This window comes from Rhinopithecus roxellana, chromosome 7, assembly GCF_007565055.1.
Source record: "Rhinopithecus roxellana isolate Shanxi Qingling chromosome 7, ASM756505v1, whole genome shotgun sequence".
In the NCBI taxonomy this organism is placed as follows: Eukaryota; Metazoa; Chordata; class Mammalia; order Primates; family Cercopithecidae; genus Rhinopithecus; species Rhinopithecus roxellana.
The window spans coordinates 118,608,993-118,616,185 of record NC_044555.1 but is presented as its reverse complement, the minus strand read 5'-3'; the positions used below and the strand labels follow the sequence as shown (position 1 = coordinate 118,616,185).

Here is a 7,193-nt window from a genome sequence, read left to right as displayed (position 1 = left end):
GTCACGCTGGTCTCAAACTCCTCTAAGTATAAAATCTTGTGGGATTTACCCACTAACAAAATTAAACAGATGTTACTATTCTGCCTTATTTGCTATACATGTTTATTCATATTTTAATGCTGTATTTGTATGAAATGAAATGTTACATCTATATTCCTTCATAATCCCTTCCTTCTCTAAACTAACTACTATCCTAAAACTGGTGTGTATCTTTCCCATGCATGATTTGCACTTTTACTATAAATAAATGCACTCATCAACAATAAATAATTTTGTAATATCAGTATTTTAACTTATGGGAAATACCAGTGCTTACAGCAAGTTTTTAGCCTTAAATATTAGGATAAACCATATAAAGTTGCCAATATTTGATCATTATTTACCTATACAAAAGAGGCCGGGTGCAGTGGCTTATGCCTGTAATCCCACCACTTTGGGAGGCTGAGGTGGGTGGATCACCTGAGGTCAGGAGTTTGAGACCAGCCTGACCAACACGGTGAAACCCCGTCTCTACCAAAAACAGAAAAATTAGCTGGGTGTGGTGGCGGGCACCTGTAATCCCAGCTACTTGGGAGGCTGAGGCAGGAGAATCGCTTGAACCCAGGAGGCAGAGGTTGCAGTGAGCCGAGATCGTGCCATTGCACTCCAGTCTGGCCAACAGAGCGAGACTCTGTCTCAAAAAAAAAAAAAAAAAAAAAAACAGGTATTGCTCCAGTGGCAGTCATTTTAGCAGCTCTTGAGTCCATCCAGGACATCCGAGCTTTGGGAGCACGTTGTTTGGCGAGAGGGCAGGAAGGGGCGAGGGGAGGGTTTCTCCTGCTGAACAGTGGCGGGTATGGGGGTCGGTGGCGGCGGGGGTGACAGCTTTACTCGGGTCCCCGCGCTAGTCTTGGTCCTGTTCCCAGCCCCGCACTGCCCACAGGCTCCTATGGCAGCGGCAGAGCTGAGGGCCCTGACTCAGGTTACCGTGACTACAGAAGCACATATAAATCTCACAAAGGGCTGTTTGAACTTTGAGGACATCGCCATTTACTTCTCACAGGAAGAGTGGGGACTTCCTGATGAGGCTCAGAGACTCCTATACCTTGAAGTAATGCTGGAGAACTTTGCACTTGTATTTTACCCAGGATTTTGTACAGAAATACTGGGTGTGGTGGAGCCTGCAGCAAGCTAGTTGGAATGTGCCTCTTGTAAAAGTAGCCTCACTGGGTTGTGGGCATGGTAAAGAGGATGAAGAGACACCTTCTGAGCAGAATGTTTCTGTGGGAGTGTCAGGGTCTAAGGCAGGTTCATCCGCACGGACGACTGAACCCTGTGAGATATGTGTTCCATTCCTGAAAGATATTTTGCCTCTGGCTAATCTCTTTGGGAAGGAACCATACTTGGTTGGAGCACGTGCAAACCAGTACCAGCACAGAAACGTCACAGTGCAAAGAAATCCTTGAAGAGGAGCATGGACAGAGCCTCGTATGTGAAGCGCTGCCTTTTCCGTATGTCAGGGAAGTCCTTCCTCAAATGCGAGGTTCGGAAGGACCTCCCAGTCATCTTGGGGCTTCTAGATCCCTGGTCTTTCCTAAAATTGAGAAGCCCAATACGATCACCAAATGTGGAGAGGACACTCAACAGTCAACAAAGTTATTACAAGTCAGGTCAGTGTGGGAAGCTTCCAGGCACAAACACTCCTGTTCACTGTCTAAGAGTCGACACTGGAAAAAGCCTTTATGAGTGTATCAAATGTGGGAAAGCCGGCCGGGCACAGTGGCTTACACCTGTAATCCCAACGCTTTGTGAGGCCGAGGTGGGCAGATCACCTGAGGTCAGGAGTTCGAGACCTTCCTGGCCAACATGGTGAAACGCTGTTTCTACTAAAAATACAAAAAAAAAAAAAAAAAAATTAGCCAGACGTGGTGGTGTGTACCTATAGTCCCAGTTACTTGGGAGACTGAGGTAGGAGAATTGCTTGAACCCAGGAGGCAAAGGTTGTAGTGAGCTGAGATCACGCCACTGCACTCTAGCCTGGACAACAGAGTGAAAGTCTGTCTCAAAAACAAAACAAAACAAAACAAAAAATGGCAAATGTGGGGAAGCCTTCTGTGGCAAGTACTCATTTGTTTAGCACCAGAGAGTGCATACTGGGGAAAGACTCTCGGAATGCAATGAATGTGGAAAATTCTTTAGCCAAACCTCCCACCTGAATGACCATCGGAGAATCCACACTAAAGAAAGGCCTTATGAGTGCAGCAAATGTGGAAAATTATTTAGACAGAGCTCCAGCCTTGTTGACCACCAGAAAATACACACTGGAGCAAGGCCTTATGAAGGTAGCCAATGTGGGAAATCCTTTAGCAAAAAAGCCACTTTTGTTAAACACTGAAGAGTTCATACTGGAGAAAGGCCTTATAAGTGTGATGAATGTGGGAATTCCTGTAGTCAAAGTGCCATTCTTAATCAACACCAAAGAATTCACACCAGAACAAGCCTTAAGAGTGTGGCCAGCGTGGGAAATCCTTTAGTCAGCAGAGAGTTCACACTGGAGAAAGGCCTCCATCCTTATCCAACACAAGAGAATTCATATTGGAGCAAGGCCTTATGAGTGTGGCCAGCGTGGAAAGTCCTTTAGCCAAAAGTCTAGCCTTATTCAACATCAGGTGGTTCACACTGGACAAAGGCCTTATGAGTGCAACCAATGTGGGAATTCCTTTAGCCAGTGCTCCAGCCTCATTCATCACCAAAAATGTCATAACACGTGGCGGCCTCATGAATACAGCAAATGTGGAAGAGCATTTACCTTCAAGATCTATCATCATTTAGCTCCTGAAAGTCCACACTTCAGAAGAGCCTTAGACCTAGAGAGAATGTACTGTCTCTGTAGTATTGTGGCAGTGGAGAGCATTTATGAGGGAGCCACCTGCCTGAAGTTGAACCTTATGCTTCCAAGTTTCTCTGATAGAAACCATCTCCCTTCTACTACCTTGCACAGTAGGAATTGATCACCCTGATGTTCTGAGGCAAGGCAGACATCTATGTGTTCTCTTCTTTGGAGGAAATCTCGAGCAGTCTGAGCCTTTAGGGGAAATTCATTCCCTTTTCTGACTGATCACAGCATACATCTGACCCAGTTTTGGTCAGGAGGGCCCAGCCTGTGTTCTGCTGAAGGCTTATGTGGAAGGCCTCCCTTCATGGAAATTCTTGGTCTCACACAACTCTTGGTCATTCTTCCAGCCTCCTAGTCACCACCTGGCAACTGACTGCCTCACATTGCTCCAGTTTGTGCACTAACAAAGGCTATATATATACATTTTTTTGAGACAGGGTCTCCCTCTGTCACCCAGGCTGGAGTGCAGTGGTGCGATCTCAGCTCACTGCAACCTCCACCTCCAGGGTTCAAACGATTCTCATGCCTCAGCCTCCTGAGTAGCTGCGACTACAGGTATGCACCACCACTAAAGACCTTACGTTTGAATCTACCTGTAATCTTGGGGTTTTGTTTACTATGTGCAGTGGGTGGCAAACAGACTTGAACTCTATATGAAGGAGTGGACAGCTTTTGTGGGCCTCTACAGAAAAAGTAAAATGACAGAGTAATTCTCATTCTGGTTTTGGTCATATTTGTTTTGCTACCTAAGCTCTCCTAGGAAACAATGCAAGGTTTTGGTTATTCTAATTTGTGACCTGGATGCCTATACTTTCTGTGAGACTAGAGGTTATCCTGAGGAAAGGCCAGCTGTTATGACAAGCACCTGTGCTTCGGAGAATAGGACAAATTTGTTCCATTGTTCCCAGAGGATGTCATATGATGCCCAGGACTGTTGAGAAGTTTTTCACGAGATTCTATAAGGAGACATGCCCTGATATTCAAACATTCCATAGGCTGATGTCACTCAGAAGATGATGGGAGTCAGGTGTGAACTATAATTGGTACAGAAATACTGGATATGGTAGAGACTGCAGCAAGCTGCTTGGAATGTACCCCTTATAAAAGTGCATTTACAAATCTTCCTGTGACTGTAGCTTTGAGCAAGTGACAGGACCTAGAAATCTGTGTATCACCAATAGCTGAGGTCATTGTCAGCAAAAATAATTAACTTTTTTTTTTTATTCTTGTTGACTTTCTAGGTTGTTTACATCAAGTCTGTTGCTGTAGAAGCATGAAAAGGATAAAGATAATAGAAATCTGGCTGGGCCCAGTGGCTCACACCTGTAACCCCAGCACCTTGGGAGGCCAATGCAGGAAGATCACTTGAGGCCAAGAGTTCGAGACTAGCCTGGCCAACATGGTAAAACCCCATCTCTACTACAAAAATTAGCCAGGCGTGGTGGTGAACATCAGTAATCCCAGTTACTCAGGAGGCTGAGGCACAAGAATCGCTTGAACCCGGAAAGCACAGGTTGCAATGAGTTGAGATCACACCACTGCACTCCAGATAATAGAAGTCCTACAGGATGGGGATGTAGGACTTGTGATTTCCACCAGTGTTGCTATTGTCTCAGACCACAACAGCCTACAGTGCTTGCCGATATTTCCTGCAGTTATGGATGCAGGGTTGCCCTTCCTCCAGCCTGAAGGAAAAGAGAGTTCAGTCAACATGAGGTTGCCAAGCCTTCTGGTTTCTGAAAAGTGGGAGATCAGGCCAGGCGCAGTGGCTCATGCCTGTCATCTCAGCACTTTGGGAGGCCAACTGGGGCAGATCACCTGAGGTCGGGAGTTCGAGACCAGCCTGCCCAACATGGTGAAATCCCATCTCTACTAAAGATTAAAAACAAAATAGCCAGGCATAATGGTGGGTGTCTGTAATCCCAGCTACTTGGGAGTCTGAGGCAGGAGAATCACTTGAACCCGGGAGGCGGGGGCTGCAGTGAGCCAAGATAGCACCATTGCACTCCAGCCTGGGCAACAGAGTGACACTCCATCTCAAAAAAGAAAGAAAGAAAGAAGGAGAGAAAGAAAGAGAGGAAGGAAGGAAGGAGGGAAGGAAGGAAGGAAGGAAGGAAGGAAGGAAGGAAGGAAGGAAGGAAGGAAGGAAGGAAGGAAGAAAAGTGGGAGATCAGGTATTTTATTTTGAAACGTTTTACAAACTTCCTTGACGTATAAGTGACATGCCATAGTATATATGTATTTATGGTGTATAATTTGAAGAGTTTGTCATATAAGCCCATGAAACCACCTGATATGGTTTGTCTGTGTCCCCACCCAAATCTCATCTTGAATTCCCATGTATTGTGGGAGGGACCCAGTGAGAGGTAATTGAATCATGAGGGCAAGTCTTCCCCGTGCTGTTCTCATGATAGTGAATAAGTTTCATGAGATCAGATGGTTCTATAAAGAGGAGTTTCCCTGCAGAAGCTCTCTTCATTTGCCTGCCTCCATCCACATGTGACTTGCTCCTCCTTGACTTCTGCCAGAATTGTGAGACTTCCCCAGCTATGTGGAACTGTAAGTCAAATTAAATGTCTTTCTCTGGTAAATTGCCCAGTCTCAGGTATGTCTTTATCTGCAGTGTGAAAATGTACTTATACACCACCCTAATCATGATCATGAACATATTCATGATTCACCTCATGCTGTTTTACAATCTGCCTGCACTTTCCAAGGCCTTCAAGAGTCCAGTGATTTACTTTCACTACAAGAGAATAGTTCAAGTTTTCTAGAATTTTACGTGAATGGAATAATAAAATATTTACTCCTCTTTTCCTAATGTTTTTCATACTGCATAATTATTTTAAGATTTAGCAATGTTGTTTACATGAATCGTTCATTTGTATTGCTGAGAAATATTTATTCTGTGGATATGCCACAATTTGGATAAATAATTGGATGATTTCCAGTTTGGGGCTGTTATAAATAATGCTACTATGAACATAGGCATATAATTCTTAAGATGCATAAATGTTTTATTTCTCCTGTTCCAATAGTACAATGTATGTGAATGCTTCATTTTTAAAGAAACTACCAAACTATAACCTAACTATACCATTTGCATTCCCATCAACAGTATGTGAGCCTTCCTGTTTCTCTATATTCTTTTTTTTTTTTTTTTTTTTTTTTTTTTTTTTTTTTTTGAGACGGAGTCTTGCTCTGTCACCCAGGCTGGAGTGCAGTGGCTGGATCTCAGCTCACTGCAAGCTCCGCTTCCCGGGTTTACGCCATTCTCCTGCCTCAGCCTCCGGAGTAGCTGGGACTACAGGCGCCCGCCACCTCGCCCGGCTAGTTTTTTTGTATTTTTAGTAGAGATGGGGTTTCACCGTGTTAGCCAGGATGGTCTCGATCTCCTGACCTCGTGATCCGCCCGTCTCGGCCTCCCAAAGTGCTGGGATTACAGGCTTGAGCCACCGCGCCCGGCCTTCTCTACATTCTTACCAATACTTGGTATGGTCAGTCTTTTTAACTTTAGTTGTTTTAATAGCTGTATAATAGCATCCTTCTGTGATTTTATTGCATTTTTTTGGTATTTTATGGTATTGACCATTTTTTGTGTGTCTATTTGCTACCTGTATATCTTCTTTGGGAAAAGTGTTTGTTAATGTATTTTGCCTATTTTTAAGTGAATGTTGGTGATAGTTCCTTTTTCATTAATAAATAGACATGTATAACAAAAAAGACAAATTTATATTGCCTGGCCTAATATATATAGAGAGAGAGAAAGAAGAAAGGCTGAAAATTAGTGGATTAAGCATCCACCTCAAGAAGTTATAAACAGAAAAACAAAAATCAAAGGGTGGAGGAAAAAAAAGCAAAAACAAATAGAAACAAATGGCATCGTAACCATACATAAAACAGAGAAAATCAACAAGGCCAAACTTTGTTTTGTTTTGTTTTGTTTTGTTTTGTTTTGTTTTGTTTTGTTTTTGTTTTTGAGACGGAGTTTCGCTCTTGTTGCCCAGGCTGGAGGGCGATGGTGCGATCTCGGCTCACTGCAACCTCCCAGGTTCAAGCTATTCTTCTGCCTCAGCCTCCCAAGTAGCTGGGATTATAGGTGCCCACCACCATGCCCGGCTAATTTTTGTATTTTTAGTAGAGACAGGGTTTCACTGTGTTGATAGGGCTGGTCTTGAACCCCTGACCTCAGGTGATCCACCCACCTCGGCCTCCCAAAGTGCTGGGATTACAGGAGTGAGCCACCATGCCCGGCCAAAAATTTTTTTAAGAGTAATTAATAAAATTGGCAAACTTTTGGTGAGATTATTTGAGAAAA

At 43.9% G+C, this 7,193-nt stretch overlaps 1 pseudogene; it reads left to right on the top strand.

Moving 5' to 3' along the window:
- The first annotated feature begins 928 nt into the window (after positions 1 to 928).
- Positions 929 to 2,990, top strand: LOC104676720 (annotated as a pseudogene).
- Positions 2,991 to 7,193: the final 4,203 nt, after the last annotated feature.